Source organism: Canis aureus, chromosome 29 (assembly GCF_053574225.1).
Source record: "Canis aureus isolate CA01 chromosome 29, VMU_Caureus_v.1.0, whole genome shotgun sequence".
Classification (NCBI taxonomy): Eukaryota; Metazoa; Chordata; class Mammalia; order Carnivora; family Canidae; genus Canis; species Canis aureus.
The window spans coordinates 12,676,317-12,701,175 of record NC_135639.1 but is presented as its reverse complement, the minus strand read 5'-3'; the positions used below and the strand labels follow the sequence as shown (position 1 = coordinate 12,701,175).

Genomic DNA, 24,859 nt, shown 5'->3' with positions numbered 1-24,859 from the left:
GAAAGAAAGAAAGAAAGAAAGAAAGAAAGAAAGAAAGAAAGAAGAAGAAAGAAAGGTTGCCACTTTCAATTGGGAGTAGATAATGCCACCTAATCCTAAATTCTAGTTTTAAATCATGGCTAATGAACCTGAATTATGTTAGCAAGCATCAGACAAAATAAAAATATTAAAAGTCCAAGGTGCAGATAATAATTTCCAACTTAAAGTCCTGTGTTCAGATTTTTATAATTATAAGATTGGAATTGGGCTTTAATACCTCATCTTCAAAGCACTAAATGCTTAGGCCAGCAGTTTCAGTTGTATCTGCCTTCAGAGCCAGACAGGTAATAGAAATGATTAGAGCAGACAACCAGTAGAAAGATATAAGGTAGGAGAGAGTAAATGAACTGTGACAAATGGGGGAATGTATCTTCCACCTGAGAATTACAGGTGAGATTTTGCTTTTTAATGCTACCTTGCTGAATAAATAAAATGTCCCTGGGGTACCTGGGTAGTGTAGTCAGTAAGTATCTGACTCTTCATTTTGCTCAGATCGTGATTTCAAGGTTCTGAGAGTGAGTCCCATGTTGGGCTCTGTACTCAGTGCAGAGTCTGCTTGATATTCTCTCTCTCTCTCTCCCTCTGCCCCTCCTGCTTGTGCTCTCTGTCAAATAAGTACATTTCTATTTTATTTATTCATTTTTAAGATTGTATTTAGTTATTCATGAGAGACACAAAGAGAGAGGCAAAGACATAGGCAGAGGGAGAAGCAGGCTACCCAAGGGGAACCCCATGCAGGACTCAATCCCAGGACTCTGGGATCATGACCTGAGCTGAAGGCAGACGCTCAACCACCAAGCCACCCAGGTGCTCCTAAGTATATTTTTTTTAGAAAATGCTTTAAAAATGTCCTTGTTGCCATACTGAGATCATCACTCCCACAGTGTGCAGCCACAGGTCTAAGCCACCCAGGAGTGCTGCTAAATATTCAGAGTTAGTGAACACCTAGCCTTTTTCAAACCCCTTCTGTTGTTTATTCTGTTGTTCTTGTTATTTGTCTACTTGTTTGCATTACTAGAGTTGGAATTCTCCCAACATTGAATGGAAACGTCTGCTTTGATATAAGTCAGCGTTCTTGTTTGTTCACTATAGTCAGGGAGAATTTAAATCTTAGCCTATGGAGGTGAAGGTACCTAAGAGTTCCATTCAACAAACTCTAATGACTGCATGAACTTCCTCTTCACTGTTTCTAGGGAGTGCTCATTCTTGGTTAACCTCCTGAGTGTATTTTTCAGAAGAAATCTTTGTATTCTTTATCAAATTATACATTAACCTTTCTTTCTCTAGAATAAAACTTCCACTCTTTGGCTTTGCCTGATAGGACCCATTTTCTGTTCCTTGGTCTGCTTTTTGGGAGTGACCACCCCAGGCATTGTATCTCTTTTTCTTCTCTGGAGTCAGAGAAGGGACAGAATGTGGTTAGCACTAGGTGAGTCTGAAACTCAACTTTCTCAGCAACATCTATGTATGTTTCTTCTCATTCTTAATTCTTTTGACCAAGAATCCCACAGCGTTATCATAATCTTAGCCTAGAATACTGTCAGCTGTGCATCCCATAAAAATTATATGACCCCCACCAAGAAAACTACTGATCATTTTGGAAGATATTTGTTTAAGAAAAAAATGGAGTATTGGGTCTTTTATCAGAATGATAAGACTGAATGTCATAAGTTGGAAGATGTCAATTATTTCCAAAGTAAAATGAATTTAAATATGATAGCAATAAAAATCATAAATAAAAGTGCTCAAAAGTTGTGCTATAACAGTTGTGAATTGCAAATAATTATTTAAGAAAAGATGTATGAGGAAGAACTAACCCTAATTGTGTGCTGGTAAATGGACTTTCAGAGGAAAAGAGAGAGTGCGTGAGTGCTATGAAATATAGTGTTGTCAATTTCTGTGGTGTAAGTACTCCCATGATGGGTCAATTTCAAACTACCGACATGACATCATCGGATATGGTGCTGGAAAAAGATGTGCAAAATTGACTTTTGTGAGCTGGTAAAAGACAGCTCTAGCACATCACTGACTGAAGCACATTAAAACAATATTGTAAAAGAATACCAAAAATATTGTAAAACAATAATTTTAAAAGCATACTATTACGAAAAAGAGAGAGATAGAAAGAAAAAGATAGAAAAGGAAAGAAAAAAGGAGAGATCAGTGTAACATGATGGATATCCCCCAAATGGATATATTCTCTATAAAAGTATAATATAATGACAAAGAATATATTCCAAACTACTGAAAGAGGGAAGCATTTTAACAAATGATATTGGGACAATTAACAGCTATTTGCATAGAGGAGGAAGGAACATCGGAAATAATGTTGAACATCATCTCACACTGTACACTAAAATCTGGATGAATTTGTTAATGAAGAAAAATCAGAAGAAAAGTATGTGATTCAGACTTGTAGAGAAGGGTAGAGCTCTTAATGACTGAAGAGATGGAGAAAATATAAATAACCAGATCAATATATTTAACTAAATAAAAATTGTTAGAACATACAAATTAAAAATCAAACAGAAGGACTTCTACTTCTGAATAAGTAGAAGAACCATAGAGCAGATTTATCTTCTCACTTGAAAGAACTAAAAATAAGGAGACAAAAAATACCAGTAAAAACAATTTGTGAGATCCTGTACATTAAGCAAAACTAGACAGTGATCCTTGAGAGAAGTGAGGCAAATGAGATGAGCCCTATGTTGCCCTGGGTTGCTGCCTTGAGAGTTTCTAGGCTGCAGTGCATAAAGGACAAACTAAGGCAGAGCCCAAGGGACTCTGGGAGTTGAGGGATGCACTAAAGCAGTATTTAGTGGGAAATTCATAGTGGAAATACTTACATTATGAAAGAAGAAAAGTCTCAAATCAATGACCTCACTTTCTATCTTCAGAAACTGGAAAAAGAAGAGTAAATTAAACCCACAGTAAGAAAAAAAGAAATAAAGATCAGAATGGAAATCAAAGGAGTAAAAAACAGAACATGATAGGGGTGTCTGGGTGGCTTAGGTGGTTAGGCAGCCAACTGTTGATCTCATTTCAGGTCGTGATCCCAGGGCCCTGGGATTGAGCCCCGTGTCAGGTTCCCTGCTCAGTGGGGAATCTGCATGAAGATTCTCTCTCTCCCTCTCCCTCTGCCCCTTCTGTTTCTGTCACTCTCTAAAATAAATAAATATATCTTAAAAAAAAAGAACACGATAGAGAAAATCAATGGATATATGAAGATTTCTCAAAACTCTGTAATGAGAAGTAAACAACCCAATAAAAAGGGCAAGAAATGTGGACAGGCATTTTACACAAGAAGACATATAAATGACAAATAAGCACATGAAAAAGTTCTCAACATTAATAGCCCTCAAGGAAACATGAACTCAGGGTAATCATACATGGCTGGCAGGAAGGTAAAATGATATAACTAATGTGGAAAATGTTGCCAATCCCTGAAAACATGAAGCATACACCGCAGTGTATGATCCAGCCACTCCATTCCTAGATGTTTCCCGGAGAGAAATGAAAACATATCCCTAGAAAGAAGAACACATGAATATTCACAGAAGCATTATTTATAATAGCCCCAAACTGGAAATAACCCAAATGTCTATCAACAGATGAGTGGGTGAACGAACTGTGGTATATAAGCCATATAAAGGAATCCTACTCAAGAATAAAAGAGAATGAACTACTGTTACACTCAACTCTATGGATAAACCTCAAAATATGGTGAGTAAAAGAAATTTAGAGGCTGAACCTCAAAATATGGTGAGTAGAAGACAAAGAGAAATACTGTGATTAAATTTATATAAAACTTTAGTAAGTGCAACCTAACCCTTAGTGTCAGAAAGCAGATCATTTGGGATAGGAGATTTTGGGGTGGGCAGATTACAAAGGGTTATAGAGAAATTTTGAGGGTGGGCAGATTACAAAGGCTTATAGAGAAAATTGTTGGGGTCTAGGTCAACATGCCTCAGCCCAGTTTCAAGAGAGGCTGGGAAACTGAGTGTCTGGTCTTTTCCCTTTCCGCCCTGGGAGGAGTCTTGCACCAACACTCTTATGCTGTTTCCCTGATTTCTTATTGATGTGTCTTCTTCACTCTGCCAGGAGGCAGAGGCTATGCCTTACTCTTTGCAGCCTCCATTCTGCTAGGAACCAGGCAGGTACTCAGTCACTCCTTATGGAATGAACAGAACTGAACTGGATGACATTATAGGTATCTGTGTCCCTCCCTCTCCTCGCTCCTTTAGAAGTGCTGGGGGCCTTCTAAATCCTTTTCCAGGCTGGGAGATCTGGCTATTTCCTGGATCTACACTTGAATTGGGTAACGACCAAGTCTTATTTATCTGTACTGGGATATAAAAAGAGATTGAAAGAACACTGGAAGTTTTCGTCCTTATGTACTTCTTCGTTGCCAGAGCATAAGATACTCAACACATAACACTTCCAGCTCTTCTTGGACAAATAGACGTTTATTATTAGGATGATAAGCTGAATTAGGCAGAGCAAATACACAGAGAAAAGAAGGATAGCACAGACAGATGACCAAGTGTCAAATCCTACTCTGTCCTGATCATCTACGTGACCTTGAATCAGCTGTCCCAGACCCAGCACAGATCTGACGTTTCTATGCCCAGTTCCTATTCAGCTTTCTCCTGGGGACCACAGCCTGACCTCTCTGGGTAGCCAGCCTGCCCTCACTCTCGGCTCGTGGATTTCCGGTGTCTCGATCAGAGGATCAGTATAAAACCTGTGACCCAGGCCTATGCCAGTCAGACACCATGTCACAGACTGCTCCGGGTTGGGCCTGTGTGATAAATCTGCTGACTTCATTGTGGAGTTTGGCCACTGACAGCCCTCATGGGGTGCCCTCCCTACCTAGCCACCCCCACACACCAACACACCTTTCATCTCTGTGGCCCCATGGGAGTAAGAGATGCTCACCTCTGTGCTTATGGACGTTTCCAGTAGAGCAACCGCTAACCCATGCTGGGGGACCCCCAGCCCAGCTACGCCCTCAAAGCCTCCAACTGACTTTGCTTTTATTCACTTGGGAGCCTTTCTCCTTGGGGAATCCTTCTGCTGTTTACTGCATAAGTAATCAGCTTCACATCATAGTCTTAGATTCCTTTGTGTCATTTGTCCCAATACTTAGGTAAGTAACTGGGCAGAGGGGCTGCTTCACATCTCCCAATCCCAGCACAGAACTTGGCACCAGGATGACCTCATGACTGATGGATCGAATGAACGAATGAATGGCTTTCCGTCTTGATTTTCGCCTTCATGTCTGGGCACCCACGTTTCATCTATTGCTCATTGTCATAGCAAAGAGGCAACTTGAGGTCTGAGCCACACGTGCTCTGACATTACAATTCATGTTTATCCTTCTTGTTCTAAATCCTACCAAGTACATTAATTCTCCCCAATTTAGTTCTGATTCCTTGTGGTGAGAAGAATATGGATCATGCTAAAATAGAGTGCCGTTTCTTAACTGGGAGTAACCCCTACAAAATATGTTTTTATTTAATTGTTTGTTGACCCACATCTCAGCCTTGTATATACGGTCTGAAGGAGTCCGCAAGAAGGGTTTTGACTAAAACCACTATTTGCTTTGGGCTGCACACGGCGGGATTTGATTTGCCACGGTAGGAATGTCAGTCTGATAATTCAACTGCAATTTCTCCAGCTATTTACCTTTAAATCTCAGTATTACACTTGCTACAGATGATGTATGAAAGTAAAATATTTGCACAGTGTGTGATTCAGTCGGGAGCAGACAGCGTTGCACCCAAGAGGAGGCTGCTCAGCTGGCCTCACCAGGACCAACATTTTTGTAGGAAAGAAGCAAACCTCAGCGTCGTGTGTGCTCTGTGGACGTGCCCTGGGGTAGGGCACTGCCCAAGTGACAGCTATTGACAAACACGGCTAGACTGTGACATAATCAAAATCTCAGTTTGTTTGTTGGGGGCTCAGGAGACAGCCAACAGATACCCATATTTTATTCATCACGTCTGGTTGGTGTGTTTCACGTTGTCACAGACGCCAATTGAGGCACACAGTTTTCCTAAATCTCTGGAATTCTCAGGTTCTTTTTTTATATGTCCTCAATCTGCCTCTCTTTGTAAACTACTGCCCCTTTGGAGTTCCAGCCTTCTTTTCCTTCCCACTTCCCCTGGGCTTGGGGACACATGGTTCCAAATGAGACATTTAAAACACTATGTGTATTTTAGGGAGGACCCTGCCTCCTGGATCATGATCGTTTAAAACAGCTTGTGAAAGAAAACCCACTTTAATTTACCCCAAGAAAAGCTCATTTTGTTGCTAATTTAATTTTAGTGAAAGGCCTTATGTAGAGGGTGCCCCAGGAATTTCTATGAGATCTATTTATTCAACCCAGGAGGATTATCTGACTCTTATAAGCTAATCCTCTTGAAAAGTATGTCTGCAGTTCCATGAGGAAGCATGTGATATTCCTTACATTATGAGTGTTTGAGTTTGATCTGGAATAAATGAAACAGATTGCACTCTTGGTCACCTGTGCCCGAGTCATTGGAGACAGGTGAGCTGTTCCAAAGAGCTTTGTAGTTACTGAAACTTCTTTTTATTGTCAGAAAACCAAACAGTGAATTTAATGTGATTGTCAAGTTGACATATAGAAATTGGTCGTGACAAATTTAATCAATAAATATTTATTGAGTTGTCGCTGTGTGTCAGATACTGTTAAAGATATTGAAGTGAGGATAAAGGAACCAGACGACAGAGAACTCTGTCCCCAGGAGCTCACATTCAGGTGGGGAAGACAGACGTGGAACCAATAAACAAAGCAATATGTAGCATATATGGGTCATGCTATGCAGAGACACCAAGTAGGGAAGAGAAATAGAGAGGTTGCAGGGAGGTTGATATTTTAAGTCTTGTGGGCAAGAGTGGCCTCTCTGCAGAAATACATTTTGATCAGACAATAGAACAAAGTGACAGGAAGTTATACAAGTGCAAAAGGGTTTTCCAGGCACCAAAGGCAGCATGTGCAAAGGCCCTCAGGCAGAAGCAAGGAAGCCAGGCTGGAAGGGAGGGAGTGGTGGGAAATGAGGTTGAAGAGGTAGCTTGGAGAAAGCTTCATGCAGGGCCTTCTCACTACTGGGAAGGACTGGGGGTTTGATTCTAAGCGTGAAGAGCCAGTGGATGGTGCAGCATAGGAAGAAATTGGCTCCAGTAGAGATTTTAGGTATTGTCATCTTCTATTCTCAGTTTTGTATCATTTGCTCCTTGAGTCAGATGCATTCCCACTATTTTCATGTCTTGGCAAGCATCTGTCAACAGCTATTCACGTTCCTGGGTCACGAGACAAAGGAAACAAATTCTGTTCTCTTCATACTCATGATGAAGATTGAAAAGCTGGTGCCAGACATAATGCACTCAACCTCAGGTATGTTTGGAGATTTGGTCAGTTGTTTTCTTTTTTCTCCCGCCCCCCCCCCTTTTTTTTTTCAGAAATACTGCCTTGGAGGAAGAATTTGGGGGGGATGTTAAGGAGAATTCTGATTTTTGAATGAATTTTATTTCAACCATTATATGAGTAAGCTCCTTTTTAAAAATAGACTTATTTTTTAATTAATAAACTTATTTTAGAGGAATTTTAGAACCACAGCAAAACTGAGTGGAAAATACAGAGATTTCCCATATAACCCCTGTACAGACCCCCTACCCCCCATACACACAACCTCCCCCTCTATGGGCATCCTGAACCACAATGGTGCATTTGTTACAACTGATTAACTTATACTGACACATCATCACCCAAAGTCAGCAGTTCACATTGGGGTTCACTCTTACTCTTGGTCCTACACATTCTATGGGTTTGGATAAATGTATGACAAGCATCCACCACTGTAGTATCATATGGATCCCTTTCATTGCCCTAAAAATCCTCTGTGCTCTGCCCACTCATCTCTCCCTCCCCCAGCCCTTGGCAGCCACTAATCTTTTCACTATCTCCACAGTTTTGCCTTTTCCAGAATGTCATAGAGTTGGAATCATATAGTACATAGTCATGTCAGATTGGCTTCCTTCACTTGGTTATATGCATTTAAGTTTCCTCTATGTCTTTTCATGCCCTGATAGCCCATTGCTTTTTAGTGCTGACTACTATTTCATTGTCTGGACGAAGCACAGCTTATTTATGCATTCACCTAAGGAAGGGTATCTAGGTTGCTTTCAAGTTTTAGTAACTATGGGTGAAGCTACTGTCAACATCCCAGTGTCAGTTTTTGTGTGGATATGTTTTCTTTTTTCTTTATTTTTTTAAAAGATTTTATTTATTCATGAGAGACTCAGAGAAAGAGGCAGAGACGTAGGCAAAGGGAGAAGCAGGCTCCCTGTGGGGAGCCTGATGTGGAACTCGATCCCGGATCCCAGGATCACGACCTGAGCCAAAAGCAGATGCTCAACCGTTCAGCCACCCAGGCGTCCCTGTGGATATGTTTTCAGATATTTTGTGTAAATGCCAAGGATCACGACTGCTGGATCACATGGCAAGAGTTTTGTAAAACAAACAAACAAACAAACAAAAAAACCTGCTGAAGTGTTGTCCAAAGTGGCCACACCATTTGCATTCCCACCAGCAGTAAATGAGAGTTCCTATTGCTCAACATCCTTGTCAGCATCCGGTGTTGTCAGTGTTTTGGATTTGGGCTATTCTAATGGATATGTGTTATGTTGTTTTAATTTGCGTTTTCCTGATGACATAGGATGTTGAACATCTTTTCATATGCTTATTTTCCATCTGCATATCTTCTTTGGTGACATGTTGGCAAGCCCTCTTTTTTACATGAGAGATCTATTCCTGAAATTGTGGGTAAAACAAGTTGTAATTTGCATCCCCTTCTTGTGGTGACTTGTATTATATATTAAGATGATAGCTCCCGGGTGCCTGGGTGGCTCTGTCATTTAAGTGTCTGCCTTCGGCTCAGATTGTGATCTCTGGGTCCTTGGAGGGTCCTGGGATGGAGCTTCCTATCAGGCTCCCTGATCAGCCAGAAGCCTGCTTCTTCCTCTCCCTCTGCCCCCCCACCTCCGCCCCTTGTGCTCTTTTTCTCTCAAATATATAAAGTCTTTTAAAAAGTGAGAGCTCCATTTTGATTGCTTATCAACTGGCGATAATGACAAGATTTTTTATAATCAAAATTTTAAATGGGAGGAGGGGTATAGTAAAGATATATTATTATACATAACCCTTTATAGAATTATATGTGTTTGTTAGCAAGAATAATCAGAGGTATCCTCCACTTTTCAAATGTTCACATTATGCTACTTCCCTTTTATGGAAGGCCTACATTAGTATCTGCTTCTACTAACCAGAAGAAAGCCAAACAGGATTTTTGCTTTTATGAGATAAGGCAAACCGTGAAAATAGCGTTCAGCATTTGTTTTGCAGCCAACCACCATTAAAGAGGCTGTGTACCCCTAAGAAGCAAGAGTGGCACCCCCAAGATCCTTCCCCTGGGAATGACACTCAGCATCTCAGCATAAAGCTGCCAGAGCATTGAACTGTGCTTTATCTAGATTTGTTTTGTGTATTTATTAGTAATTTATTAATAAAATGTGTGCTAAGGTATCAGGTCTAGGAATGCTCAAAAAATCTTTCATATAAATTAATGGCAATTACTTCTTTGCTTTAAGCCTGAATTTAAGCTTTATAAAAGGTTTCATAGAGGGGCACCTGGGTGGCTCAGTGGTTGAGTGTCTGCCTTTGGCTCAGGTCATGATTCCGGGGTCCTGGTATCGAGTCCCACGTCAGGCTCCTTGCGGGAAGCCTACTTCTCCCTCTATGTCTCTGCCTATGTCCTTGCCTCTCTCTCTCTCTCTCTCTCTCTCTCTCTCTCTTTCTCATGAATAAATAAATAATAAAATCTTTTTAAAAAGTTATTTAAAAAGTTTTCATAGAAACACTATTTTCGGATAGCAGGGGAAACCTGTACTCATTTATTTAACAAACATGACTGAATGTCATGTGCAATACTCAGATATTTTAATATATATATTTAATGCTTGTGATAGCCCTTCATGGTATGTTTTATTTTCCTCATTTTACAGGTGCGAAAATATCAGGCCTTATGTAATTATTTTCCATTGCATATGATAAAAAGTTTAATTTAGTTGTGTTTAGTAAAAAATGGGAATACATTGGTTCATGTAACTTCATAGTCAAAGCTAAACAGACGAAGTCAGGTAAGGCTTGATCCAGGGCTAAATGATGTAGTCACAATATAATTTTTTCTCTCCATTTTTCAGACCTACTCCCCTAGTGCTGACTCCATTCTCAGGCTCTGCATGATACCAACAAAGTTGCCAAAGTTCCAGTTTGTATCTACACTCAGGTTGTAGTCCTCCACAGGTCTCTTTCTTATTGCTCAAACTAAAGATTTGGGATACAGTCTGATTGGACAAATGAGCTTGGCTTGAGTCACACATTTTATTTGAGTGCCTGCTGTCCCCTCTGCATGCTAAAGAGCAGGTTTGATCTCTGACCTTATTGAAAAGAATTCCAAAAAACAATGATAGACATGAACCCATTATCACTCAGATATAAGGCCTTTATTACATGTTATCACAAATCCTATGAAACAAAAGGATAGGATGCTCTAAGGCATGGGATGGCCAGTTATGGCCTGTGAACCCAATCTAGGCCCTCTGTCTGTTTTGTAAATAAAATTTTATTGAAATACAATCATGCTTATTTTTCACATGTCTATGGCTGATTTCTTCTACAATTGCAGGGTTGAGTAATTCCTAGAGAGATCATATGGTCAGCAAAGCCAAAAATATATTCTCTGAACCTCTAGAGAAAAAAATGTGTTGCTCTAGCTCTCAGTACATCTAACAGAAGGACTCTAATCTCGGGGATCAGAGAGGTCTTTCTGAGGAACCAACATTTAAAATGAAACTAAAGATTGAAAATGGGCTGATCTGGCAAGTCGTAGAGAAGAGTGTAAGGGCTGAGACAAAGTTAGAGGCTCTATGTAGTCCTGGGTAGAAAGGACAGTATGAATGGAGGTCTTGAGCCATTTGGGGAACAGAATGAAAGTCTCCGTGGCTTAGATATAGTGAGGGTGGGGTGCTTGATAAGTGATACAGTCAGAGTAGGTGTGGGGCCACACAGTATTGGGTCTTGGAGGCCATGCTAAAGTGTCACAGAAGAACCCACTGAAGGGCTTTAAGCCGGGGTAAAATACATTTAAGTTGGTGTCTTGCATTGTTATCCTTGCTGCCACATGGAGAATGGATGGGGAGCAAGGAGAAGATAAGCAGAAACAGAGAGAGCACCTGGGAGGCTGTGGCTAGAGCTGAGGATGCAGATGGTGGTGATGGTGGTGCTCAGACTATGAGGATGAATGTGTAGAGGGAGAAGTAGATGCAGGATGTAATGGGACTTGGTGTTTGATCGGATACTTGTTGAGGGAGAGTTGAGTGCAACAGGGTGAAAGCAAGTTATTTCCTGAGCTAGAGATGCTGGAAGATGAGCAGATTTGAAAGTGACAGAAGGGAGAAAAGGTGATCTGGAGGGTCCCTCCTGGTCCTAAAGTTCTACAGGAGAACTTTCTAATCAGACCCATCAATGATATGAGCTCTCATTAAAGGCTCAGTTTAGCACCCCAAACAGATGATGTAACATAGGTAATCTTGAAGACACGCTATTCTTAAAGCTTTTGTAAAGACCCTGGGATATTCTTCCCAGAAATTATCGAGGACCTAAGCTTCTCTGTGCTGCAACAACTTCTCTAATGTGTTGTGAAAAGTTGGGCAATTGTACATCCCACTGATTTGCTACCAATTCCAAGGTGTTCTCCTAGCACTACACACATGAGTGAGCAATGTTAACTCCAAGCTGGAATGCCCTTGAAAGGAAATGAGGTTTACAATTTGAAAAAAAAAAAAAAAAAAAAAAGCCATTTGCCTACTAAAATAGTTACCAACACAGAAGAGAATTTTTAGGTTTCTTTCCAGATAGAACATTCTGTGACAATTGAGGCACGATGCAAGGTGAGAGGACGTGGCCTAAGCAGGGTGATTTTTCTGGCCTCTCCCCAGATAACTAAAACATTCCACTTCACCTTAACAAAGACATAATCCAAAGCCAACTAATTTCATGAGCTAGAAAGAAAATGATCAATAACTCTGCAGCTCTTAAATCAGCTGACATGGTTCCATTCATTGAGGCGTGGCATGCTTTGAATTTTTCATGTCTCTTGTAATATTCCTGTAAGAATTTTAAGGATCCGGACCAAAATCCACCCTGATGCTTGCTCACTTTCCCTTAACAACTCATCTCGATCTGAAACCTGAAAGGCTTCTCTCATGCAGGATTCTTCCCAATGTACTTTCTCGATTGCCCTCTTCTTTCTCCAGCTCCACAAAGCTGGGTGGCCACCCAGGAGCATCACTATGTTTATGCTGCTTTATCCTGCTCGGTGTTGCAGAGACACAGCAAGTGGAGCTGTGGGGCTCTGAGCCTTCACCAGTGTGTCATCCTGAAAACAGACGCCTCGAGTGGATTGGCATCACTAACTAGAACTCAGATGTATCCAAATTTCATCATGCTAAAGAATGTAATTGAGCCACATAACATTTCTGTGCCTTCGGCTTATTTTTATCCCTTAAAGTCACTGTTATGGTTGCCTTTAAGTGTCAGCTCGCCTGGTCTAAGACATGCCCAGATAGGTGGTAAAAGATTATTTCTGGGTGTGCCTGTGATGGTATTTCTGGAAGAGATTAGGATTTGGATCGATACACAGAGTAAAGAGGATGGCCCTCCTCCATGTCGCTGGGCATCTTCACTTCTGTTGAGGGCCTGGATCAAGCGAAAAAGGCAGAGGAAGGGCAATTTGTTCTCTGCTTGAGCTGGGACATCAATCTTCTGTCCACAAACATCAGCACACCTCATTCTCGGGCCTTCGAAGTCAGACCAGGACTTGACACCATTAGGTCACTTGGTTCTCTGGCCTTGGGGATCTACGCCACAAACTTTCCCAGGCCTCCAGCTAGCAGACAGCAGGCAGTGAGATTTCCCAGCCTCTAGAATTGTGTGAGCCAATCCCTCATAATAAATGTCTTTTGGGGTGCCTGGGTGGCTCGGTCAGTTAAGCATCTGCCTTTGGCTCAGGTTATGATCTCAGGGTCCTGAGATGGAATCCCGAGTCATGCTCCCGGCTCAATGGGGAGTCTGCTTCTCCCCCTCTTTGATCGTGTTCATTCTCTCTCTCTCTCTCAAACAAGTGAATAAAATCTTTAAAAATTAAATAAATAAATAAATCTTTAAAATTAAATACATAAATAAATAAATAAATAAATAAATAAATAAATAAATAAATAAAGTCTTTCTATCTGTATCTATCCCATGGGCTCTGTTTCTCTGGAGAACCCACACTAATACAACCATCATGCTTTTATCTGGCTACAAGATATAAGTAGGCCTGTGTGATATTACTGGGCAGAGTTCTCTTGGGTTTCTAACCTGTAGAGAATGCCTCAGTTTCTTCATGGCAAAGGAAAAAAGAAAATATAACCACATGATCACAGTTAGTCAAGGAGTCAGAGAGAACATAATCTATTCCCAACTACCCCAGCTAATCCAGTATTCACCTGCCAAGTCCTTGCTAAGAACCTGCTGGGTATAAGACACTGTGCACGGCCCCTTGGGAGCCACAAATATAACATGGCCCTTATCCCTGTTCTGAGGAACTGGAGAGTTGGTTCAGGTTCAGAACCAACCCAAGGTACCCACTGATCCATGATGTAAGAAAAAAATAGACAAAGGGCTATGGAACAGCAGATACAGGAAGATTATTCTTTATGGATGGGATGAGGGAAAGAGGACATCAAGTCTTCTAGGAAGACTTGATGGAAGATGGGTTATGTATACAGGGTCTTGAAAAGTTGGGTGGAATTTAGAAATAGAGGAAAAGCAGGACAGGGGTGACTGAGTGGCTCAGGGGTGAGCATCTGCCTTTGGCTCAGGTCATGATCCCGGGGTCCTGGAATCGACTGGAATCCCTGCGAGGAGCCTGCTTCTCCCTCTGCCTATGTCTCTGTCTTTCTTTCTGTGTCTCTCATGAGTAAATAGACTCATCTTTAAAAAGAAAAGGAAAAAAGAAAAAAGAAAGAAGAGCAAAGAAAAGAAAAGGCAGGACAGGGGCACCTGGACGTCTCAGTTGGTTAAGAGACTAACTCTTGATTTCAGATCAGGTCGTGATCTCGGGGTCATTGAATGGAGCCCTATGCTGGGCTCTGTGCTCGGCGGGGAGTCTGCTTGAGATTCTCTCTCCCTCTGCCCCTCCCTATCCCACTTTCAAATAAATAAATACATACATACATACATACATACATACATACATACATACATACATTTAAAGTAAGAAAGAAAGAAGAGCAGGATGGGGATACCAGGGGGGCATTCCCAGGTGGTTAGCAAGGACCATCACCGATGTTGGTGGCAGGATGCAGAGGGAGCAGAGGGCATTTCCCAGGAATTGAAACAGGGCTGGAGGGTCTGGCATGGGGAGACCGGGGGCCGCGGGGCCAGCCCAGGTGGGGGGCTTCCAGCAGACAAGCAGGACCTCAGGAGGGGTGGGGGAGAGCCAGGCAGCCCATGAGCTGGTGAAACAGACTGGAGATGGCTGTTTCCACATCAGCCAAGTCTGAGGGTCCAGGGCAGGAGATCAGGAACGAATGACCGACACAAAGTTGGAAAGAGTCCAAAGGAACAAGTTGGAAGCTGTCTCTGTCTCTCATTGAAACCTGCACTGGCCTCTCTCATCTCCATATTAAACATCAGCCTCTGCCTCAAAGACACTTCACTTCCATCTTTAACGCATTATCGGAATCTACTGACTCTGGAAGAATCAGACACATCTGCTGGCAGATTGTGACAATAAATATATGCATCAATGCTTGCCCCGTGAATGTGCCTCCTTACACAGAGCCCTTCTGCAGTTTGCAACTTGCACAACTGTGCACAGTGACACCACACACACACACACACACGCACACACACTTTGGGGCTGAGGCTAATTCTTGAGCATTCTAAAAGCTGCACGGTTTTCTTAGAAATCGTGCCAAGTGTACTGGACTTACTGCAGTTTTCTCAAGGCAGTAGTTTCCTGGACAGCCACCTCAAAGCGTGATGTAAAAGACACTGGACAGCAGCCCTTATATTCCTTCCAGGGTTCCAAATTCTTTCTCCTCCTGGTCTCCTAGGAACCTAAAAGGCCAACATTGCTCCCAGCCTTTAACTCAAAGCACTGAGAGCCCCCGTTGACATTCTCAAGTGTCTGGGGAGAAGGTAGGACACAAATGGTTTCTAAGCTGTTCTACTTTAAGCTTCGCTCCTGAGAGAGCCCGGAGGGACTGGCACCCGGGATGTGTAAGCTTTAAGAGGGGAAGGGGAAGGAGAGAGGCGAGTGTTCCAAGTGCACTGGTCTGTCACAGCAATGATTGTGAGGATGCAGGACAAGCGTCAGAGAGGAGGTAGAGAGATGCCGAAGACACATCCCACTTCACGTATCTCACCATCAGTGGGCCCCGGCCAGAATGTACTTTCTGGATGGATTTGTCACTACAGAGACTCTGACATTCCTGGCTGGAATAGAAGCTATAACAAGGAAAGAAGGAGAAATGTCCAGGGGCCACTGGGTGGCTCAGTCTATTGGGCTTCCGACTTTCGATTTCAGCTTGGGTTGAGATTCCATGGTCATGGAATTGGGCCCCACATCAGGGTCCTCACTCAGCAGAGAGTCAGCTTCTCTCCCTCTCCCTCTGGCCCTCCCCCTACTCATGCTCACTCTCTAAAATGAGTAAATAGAGCTTAAAAAAAAAAGGAAAAAAAAGAGAAATAAAAAAAACATCAAAGACAAAAGTTCACAACCAAAGAGGGGTACCCCTGGTCCCACTGTGGAAGGCAGGCAGGCGGAAGTGGAACAGGATTATATAAGCCCATCCCAGGTCAGTGTTGGGGACAGACAAAGGACAGGACAGACGATGAGGAGGCCAGTCCTGATTACCAAAGATGTTCATCAAAATGCTTCCTCCGAGCCCCAGGAGATGGTTAGATGTGAAGGGGCCTATGTTCTGGGCCCCCGGTGTCCCAGTTTCCAGTTTGGGGACCGGGGGAGAAGCACACATGGCAGGATTGGAAAAAGAAACCAAAGCAGACCTCTCAGTCTTCTTGGGGGTCCTCAAACCTCAGTGTGCTTAAGAAAACTGGATCCCCTGCACCCAGAATCTTCCCTTTCTATGCCTGTGCCTGTTGATGTTGGTGCAAGGGGTCCAGGGCCACACGTAGGAAACCCTCGGGGTCCGTGTTGGGATGGAGAGAGGAACACCCAGAGAGCATCGAGCCTCTGAAGAGGAGGGATGGTGGACAAAATGCACGCATCCCACGGGGCATACTAAAAACTGGGTGGCTGCGCTGGCCCAGCATGAGCCCTGGGGACGAGTCTGGCACCGCAGAGGTTAGGACCCTCCTGGCTGGAGTGGAAAACCTCCAGGCGGGGCGGCTCTGCGCGGGTGGTGAGTGGTTAGTGTCCTCTGTCCCCTTCAGCTGTGGGCGCTTCGGCCCCAGCCCCCCAGCCCCTCCAGGTCACCCGGGTTAGAGCTGAAGTCCCCGGCGCTGCGTTCATGAAAACGAGGACATTAGCGACATTAGCACAGGGCATGTTTCGATTTTATTCTTTGCTTTTCTTGGCAAAGCCCCTTCCAACAGCTTCAGACAAAAACAGTCAAGATGAAAGCATTTCAGAAGCACTTACACAATAATCCTGTCACTCGTGGACTTAGAAAACAGAGCAGCTTTTCCTGAGGATGTGACAAGCCAGAGTGTGACCTATTAACTGTTGTCAAACCCTTCGCCAGAGCCTGGAGGGCCCTCCAATCCAAGCCAAGCCCCCTTTAAAAGCACCCCTCGAAACCCTTGTCCCAGAAGTGGGCCCACCACTGCCCCGCCACCCCAGCAAGACAACTTCGTATTCACGATGTGCTTTTCCAAAGACGTTGCCAACCAGCGCCCTGGAAGTGAGTCAATGAACGCAATTTCAATCAGTTGCTGCAGATGAAAATGTTAATAACTTTGCACTTTCTCCTCTACATGGAAACACACGTATAGACACCCTCACCTCCCGCAAACCCAGTACACATTAGATACTAAAAACAAACAGAAAATTCCTAGCAATATATTTCTTTGATACATTCTACATCTTCGCAGAAACTGGCATTACAAGCTGGGACTTGCCTACATACGTCTAATAATTTTCTTTTTGAATTGCACGAGGAACCATCATCAAATGATCGCTTTTTACTTACAGGGGGGAAAAAAAAGTCAAAATAGACTCTCTTTTTCAGGCTTAAATCAGAAGCGTAATGTTGATCTGAGCTAAAGGCAGCTGGCATGTTTTTCCCGAGGAATGTCTGAAGCAGTGGGCTCTCTCTGGAGTCATCAACCTAAAAAAGTCTGGATGGAGAAAAGACAGGCTGGATATCAAGAGGTAGGGGGAATGTGCTCTGGGGTCAAAATGTTTGTTGGAGCAACGTAATCTTCCCATGAGAGGAAACCTGGGACCCGTTCGGGACGGCCTTCTTCGGAGTTCTCCTAAAACCCTCAGGCTTCCGTTCAATTAAACTTGGTTATAAACACATCATAAGTTCACAGCACCCAGAGCGCACCCCTTGAAGGCCTCTGAGCTGATGGTAAGCATCACCTGGGCTCAAAGAAAGGTTACATTTTTATCTGGGTCTGATCTTTCTATTTTTTTCTCTGACCTTATTTGTCCTTCTGGCTTAGAGATGGATATGCCCCTGGGAGAAATGTGCATCTTTATCTGTCGATTTGAGGGCTTTTCTCACCTTGCAGTGAGACCACTGTCTGCTTGTTCGTTCAGACACCAGCCCCTTGCCCTCATGGAAAGCCACCAGTTCTCAGATCTCCTCCATGGACGAGCCAGCTCTACTCCCCTTGTCTCCCCTTATAGGAAAACATCTCAGGATTGTGTCCCTTCTCCTGTTCCCACAAAGCCAGGTGGGTGCTGAGGACCCACTGGTTACTTGTCCTAGGGCAGAGCCCTGAGATATTCAAAGTTGCACCTTGTCCCAGGCCAGGCCAGCTGAGTGCATTTAGCTGCTAAGAACCTATCAGAGTGAGATCTACAGGCTTTGGGGGCTCACTAGCAACATCTGCAGAGACATCAGAGTGCCGTGTACTGGGGCTTGCAGGGTGCTGGGGGTACGCCCTGGCTGGCTGGGAGGTCCAGAGGCAAGTTATCCTGAGGGATTCAGGGGCAAGCCTCTTAAAGTCTGCAAAGTCAGTTGGGAGGATTTGGGCCAGCTGCTGAGATCCACAGGCTGGCTGCTGTGATTCGCAACCCTTTCTCTCTGCTCCTGACTGTTCCTGACTGCCCCCAGCTGATGCAGCCGTGCTCACCCCCTCCGTGTTCTGCATGGGGCAGGGCTGAAATGGGCCTCCTGGGCATCATCCTGCAAGGCTGGGGAGACCAGGTGCTCACTTTGCTCTCATCTTCCCCTATGGGAGAAATCACAGGCTGAGGAGGCCTCTTTTGGCACCAAGATGTGTACTTTGGGGAGGGTTGACATGGGTGAAGTTGTTCTTTGTTCTTAAACTCTTCATTGGGTCCACTGAGATTTTTAGCACCAACAGGGTGCTGGAATCTCAGCTAAACTCCAGAATCCCCCACAAAAGCATTCTCACCGCGTGGTGGTTGCCAAAATTAGTGTTTTTCCTGGGCTGGAGGTGGGGGTGATTAGGGCGAGGGAGTGAGGACCAGAATCTCTTATTCTGCTATCTTGCTGACATCATTCCATACACTTCCTTTCTTTTTCTTATAATGGGTTTTATTTACTCTTTTTTGTTGGTTTTCAAAAGATGAGGTCTTTTGCTGGAGACCTTCCTTCTTCTCCAATATAGGTGTTCAGTGCCATACATTCATCTCTAAGTGCTGTTTAATGGCATATTATTAAATTTGATGGGCTGCATTTGTATTTTTGTTCACTTGGAACATTTTCCTTTTGATTTCTTTTTAATCATTACTTCATAGAGAAGTCTGTTATTTAGTTTCTAAATATTTGGTGATTCTCCAGATACCATCCTGTCTTTTTTTTTTTTCTAATTTAATTCCCTTTTGGTCAAAGAACATACTTTGTGTGACTTGAATCCATTTAAATTTATTGAGAATTTCCTATGGCCCAGAATATGGTTCCTAGAAAATGTACTATGGGTCCTTAAAAAATAATACGCATTCTGTTGTTGGGCAGTGTCTCCCCTAAACGTCAATAAGATCCAGTTAGTGAACAGTATTATTTAGATCTTCCCTATCCTTCGTGATTTTCTGTTTACTGCTTCAATCAGTTGTTGACAGAAGGGTACTCAAATCTCTCTCAGTGTGGATTTCTCAGCTCTCCTTGCAGTTCCATCAGTTCTGCTCATACAATTCAAAGTTCTATTATTAGATACCTGGACAGCTAGGATCATTATGTCCTTTAATGAAATGGCCATTTTTTTCATTAGGAAATGACCTTTATTTCTTTTTTAATAATAAATTTATTTTTTATTGGTGTTCAATTTGCCAACATACAGAATAACACCCAGTGCTCATCCTGTCAAGTGCCCCCCTCAGTGCCCGTCACCCATTCAACCCCACCCCTCGCCCTCCTCCCCTTCCACCACCCCTAGTTCATTTCCTAGAGTTAGGAGTCTTCATGTTCTATCTCCCTTTCTGATATTTCCTACCCATTTCTTCTCCCTTCTCTTCTATTCCCTTTCACTATAATTTATATTCCCCAAATGAATGAGAACATATAATGTTTGTCAACCTTTATTTCTTATAGTACTCTTTGCTCTGAAATCTGCTTTGTCCAATAGTGATGTAGCCATTCCAACTTTCTTCCCATTGGTGTCGGCATAGTACATCTCTTCCACCCTTTCACCTTCAACCCCTTTGTGTATTTATATATAAAATATGTTTCTTGTAGGCAGGATATCCAATCTGTCAATGCTTGCTTTTAATTGGGGTGTTTATATCATTTACATTTAATGTACTTAACGATGTGGTTAGATTTGAGTCCATCATCTTTCTTATTATGTGTTTTCTATTCCTTGCTCCCCCGTTTCCTCTACTTTTCTGTCCTCATTTTTAGACGAACTGTTTTTGTTATTTCACTTTATCTCTTTTCTTAAAAAAATTTATTAAGATTTTATATATTTATTTGACAGAGTGAGAGCACGTTAGCAGGGGGAGCAGCACAGGGAGAGGGAGACCATGACCTGTGCCGAAGGCAAGATGCTTAACCAACTGAGTCATCAAGGTGACCCTCTTTTCTTGGTTTATTAGTCCTAACTCCTTGCTATTATTTTAGTGGCTTAGAGTTCATAGCATTCATCTTTAATTCACTGCAATTTTCCTTCAAGTGATATTATACTATTCCATTTATGTTACAAGATTTTTTTCAATAGTATGCTTTTACTTCTTCCTTCCCAGACGTTGGCTGTCATACATTTTACTTTCACACATGCCACAAGCCTCATACTAAATTGTTATTGTTTGGTTTAAATAGTCAAATTACTGTTTAAAAACATTTAAATTCCATGGCGGGGGAAAGCCCCACCTACTTATAATTTTCCAAGATCTTCATTCCTTTGTCAAGATCCACATTTTCATCTGGTATCTTTCTTTCTGCCCAAAGAACTTATTTTAAATCTTTTTTGTAGTGAATGTCTGCTGATGATGAATTCTTTTTGCATTTGTATATCTGACATTTTCAGATTTCACCTTTGTTCGGGAAAGACATTCTTTATGGCATAGAACTCTAGGTTGACAGATTTCTTTTTTCTTTCAGCTCTATAAAGATGTTGTTCTACTCCCTTGTCACTTACATGGCTTCTGACAAAAAATCTGTGATGATTCATACCTTTCGTGCTCTATAGAAAATGTGACGCTTTTCTCTAGCCACTTTTAAGATTTTTTTTACTCAATAAAAAACCCTTTTTTAACTTTTGAGCAATCTGATTATGATATGCTTTGGTGTGGTTTTCTTTAGTCTCTGTGTGCTTGGTTTTTGTTGAGCTTCTTGGCTCTCTGGATTTATCACTTATCATGAAATTAGGAAAATTTGCAGACATCATTTCTTTAATATGTTTCTCTTTTCCCCACTTTTCCTCTCTTTTGGGGATTCTTATTTCTGTTATATTCAGTCTCTAAAGTTTTCCCACTGCTCACAAATATTTTCTTCATTTAAGAAAAAAATAATTTTTCCTTCAGTGCTTCACTTTGAAAATTTCTATTGATATCTTCAAGTTCACTAATCCTTTCTTCTCCAACATCTAATCTCATCCAAAGTATTTTTTCATCTCACACTAGTTTTCCTTTTTGGAGTTCAATTTGAGTCATTTTTAAACTCCCATGTACATCCTTACTTAATTTTTTAAATATGGAATGCATATAATAACTCTTTTGATATTCTTATCTCCTAATTCTAACATCTGTGTCAACCCTGAGTTGGTTTTGATCGATTGCTGATTCATTTCAGGTTATATTTTCCTGTTTCTTTGCATGCCTGGTTATTTCTGCTTGAATGCCAGACACTACACATTTCACCTTCATGGCTATTTGATATTTTTATATTTCTGTAAATATTCTTGAGCTTTGTTTTGTGATACAGTTAAGTTACCTCAAAATAGTTTGATCCTCTTGGATCTTGCTGTTAACATTTGTCATGTGGGGCCAGAGATGTACATAATCCAGAGATATTTATTTTCCAGAACTGATGTAAGACACTTTAGTGCATTCCATCCAAGGCCCTGTAAAGCAAAATGTTTTCCAGTCTAATGGACACTTTTCCCAACCCTAAATGTATACTGGGTATGTCATCTTTAATTTTTTCAGTCGGATTTTGTTTAGCAGGGGGAGGGGAGGATTTGAATAGTAAATTCATACACATACAATGATCACTAATCAGCTCAATATTTGCAAGGGACCCAGTGTTGGTTTCTGGAATTCTTCTGGAAGGCTCTCTGTTCTCTGGCATTCTATCCAATGAATGCTAGTTTCTTCAGTCTCCACAGATTTTCAAATCCATCTCTTCAACTCAGGAATCCACAGGTCTCTAACAGTTTGTCTTTCCCTGTGCCACAGCCTGGAAACTCTCTCCAGGCAGTAAGTTGGGGCAATCATAGGGCTCCTTTGTCTCCCAGGGATCACTGTCCTTCATTGCCTGATATTCAGTGTTTTAAAAACTGTTGTTTAATATATTTTGTTAGTTTTTTAGTTGCTTCAGGAGAATGAATTCAGTCTCCCTCATTCCATTTTGACTACAAAAGAGGATCCCTGCCCAATATCTTTTTAAATAAGTATGCTTTGTTCTATATATCCTCTGGAGTCAAGATCCATTGCTTAGCAACTAAGAACTTGTCTGATACATCCTGTTTGAATCCATCAGTCTCTCCAAAGGGCAGAATCAGACTTTCCATCTTTTCCTGTTTCAAATGTTCTCCTTCTTCCCTTTGAACTGCCCGTTAAGATCCTGTTACTTGTGGCAGATGCCTCTACCTCTCGGGTGATTTACACACTTGGATAAATGACTTTCACCCTCTGTGCTCCCACCACACATCCCTTCAGCTCACTAGCTATGCTCCATCCTTCAGGGCTCTGCTTAAATACCTGCTTCCACAGGAGCACCTTTCCTAACCCTTAGATTTGATTGGACTTCCCTTGACAAATATTCCCACAGCTTCCTAAAGCTCCTTACCATATTTGTTTCTTCTGCTTAATTGTACTGATTTCTTTTTAAAAAATTGCAGAGAAGTTATTGACTGTAGGGGAAATAAAGTTAATTCAAATTTTGAAAAAAAAAAAATAAAATAAAAAATAAAAAAATCTATGTCCTCCATTCAGTTGTATGCTCTAGGATGGCAGGGACTACTCTGCCCTGTCTTTGTTTTATTCCCTTCGTTGTGGCAGGACCACGGTGGGTACTTAATCATTATTTGTTACATGAATGAATCAATGAGTGAATGAATGAAAGAATGAATCTTTCACAAATAGGATGATAAAATGAGATCTTCTGTGTTGATTGATCATGCCATTAGCTCTTGGTAAGTGTTCTGTTTATGTTGGTAGTTTTATCATGCAAAAACACTATCAGCTTTAATTGTTGTGAGGTTGTGATTCCCACAGCAGGGAGTAGAGGGTAATTTACTCACTGAGAGTGATTTCCTGGGTCCACCACCATGTGAAATAAGTTTCTTTTCTCCAGAGGGGAAAAGGACAAAATGTCCTAAGTCAGAATTGGAAGGGAACTTCAGAAATCAATGAGTTCATCCCTTTTTTTCTACAGAGATGAAGCAGGGATAAGACTTGTTGAGGTCACCATGCTATTTGGTAACAGAACTTAGACTAGAAACAAAACCTCCTGACTTTATATCTTGTGCTCTTTCCATCCCCCAACTTCCATGCTGCCCCTACTCCTAGACCAATTTGAAATGTATCCTGGGGAAAAGAAGCACCATAAACAATTTCTGGTTGTATCAGTGCCACTGGTTTGCTGGACTTTCTTTTCTGCAAAAGGGAAGATCTGTAGCAACGCACACCTTCCGTACAGGAGAGCATACCCTAATAAATCCATGCAACTGGAACTCTGAAACATCCAAAATGCTATACATTAATAATAGTAATGACCATGAGCAAAAATTTATACATATAACCAGCTGCAGGTGCAAGCTGAAGCCAAACTCTTTGAAAAGTGTCAGTGAACTTTATTTGCAGGGAAAGTATTTTAACCCAGCATGCTGTCCCCAACTTTTATCCTGGAATTGCTTTTGCTAACCAACCATTCTTCAGCTAAAGTTTTATTGTTCCTTTTTAATAATAGCCTAAGCAACTATTCTTTTTTTAATGTAAAGTCCTGGAACTTAACAAGCCGATTAAATGATAGAGACAGCTTTTGCTTCTTTCTCTGCCTCTGCTTTCTTCTAGGTCTTTCTGCTCCTCCAATTCTTAATGAGTATGTTATCTAGAGCACCAGTCCAATAGAGGTCATCACAAAACAAGAACAAGATAGGCTTACTTCTTCTCTACACTGTTGGTCTCCGAGTATGGCTAGACAATTTTGAGGCTTCCTGCTGGGAGAGGTCATGTGGCCCAGCCCACACACTGGCCATGAACTTCTTGTTCCTGAAAAATGAGTCCACGGCAGTGGGAACAGTCATTGTCTGAGCAGACATGTTCCCATCTACTATCTCATCATGAGTAAAGCTCTGAGCCTAAAGATGAGGCATAGCCAGGGGCTGCCACTTTGTGAACAATGTACAACCTGCATAAGCAAAGGTTGAAATGAGCCTAATAAATTGGACACATCTCTAGAATTGTCTTTTTCCCTCCCAGACCATCAGTAGCAAGTGATAGATTTTTGTTTCTTAGCTTTGATATCCCAACTCCTTATTCATATTTTTATTCCTGGACCATTAAAGAGAGAAGATAATTCTGCAGTTCTTCTGTGGACTAAATGTTTGTGATTCCTCCCAACTCATATGTTGAAATTCTAACCCGCAAGGTGATGGTATTAGAAGGCATAACCTTTAAGGCGTGATTAGGTCATGAAGGCAGAGCCTTCATGAAGGGGATTAGTGCCCTTATAGAAGAAACTCCAGGGACCCTTGGTGGCTCAGCGGATAAAGCGCCTGCCTTCGTCTCAGGGAGTGATCCTGGAGTCCCGGGATTGAGTCCCATGTCAGGCTCCCTGCATGGAGCCTGCTTCTCCCTCCGCCTGTGTC

General features: G+C 42.0%; 2 long non-coding RNA genes across 3 annotated transcripts in view; one reads left to right on the top strand and one right to left on the bottom strand.

Annotated features, from left to right (window-relative positions):
- LOC144301044 (uncharacterized) overlaps positions 1-15,485 on the bottom strand; it is a 27,270-nt gene extending 11,785 nt beyond the window's left edge. Inside the window, exons 1-2 of the long non-coding RNA XR_013367774.1 lie at positions 15,163-15,485; positions 2,886-2,939 (exon numbers count right to left, since the gene is read on the bottom strand). This is a non-coding gene — a long non-coding RNA (uncharacterized LOC144301044). The remainder of the gene's footprint in view (positions 1-2,885; positions 2,940-15,162) is intronic.
- LOC144301043 (uncharacterized) lies at positions 15,261-24,859 on the top strand. Of its 2 annotated transcripts, none has more exons than XR_013367773.1 (4): positions 15,261-15,370; positions 17,425-17,567; positions 20,306-20,397; positions 24,063-24,859. It is a non-coding gene; the product is annotated as an uncharacterized LOC144301043 (long non-coding RNA). The 2 variants fall into 2 exon arrangements; XR_013367772.1 differs by having other exon boundaries at positions 17,425-17,769.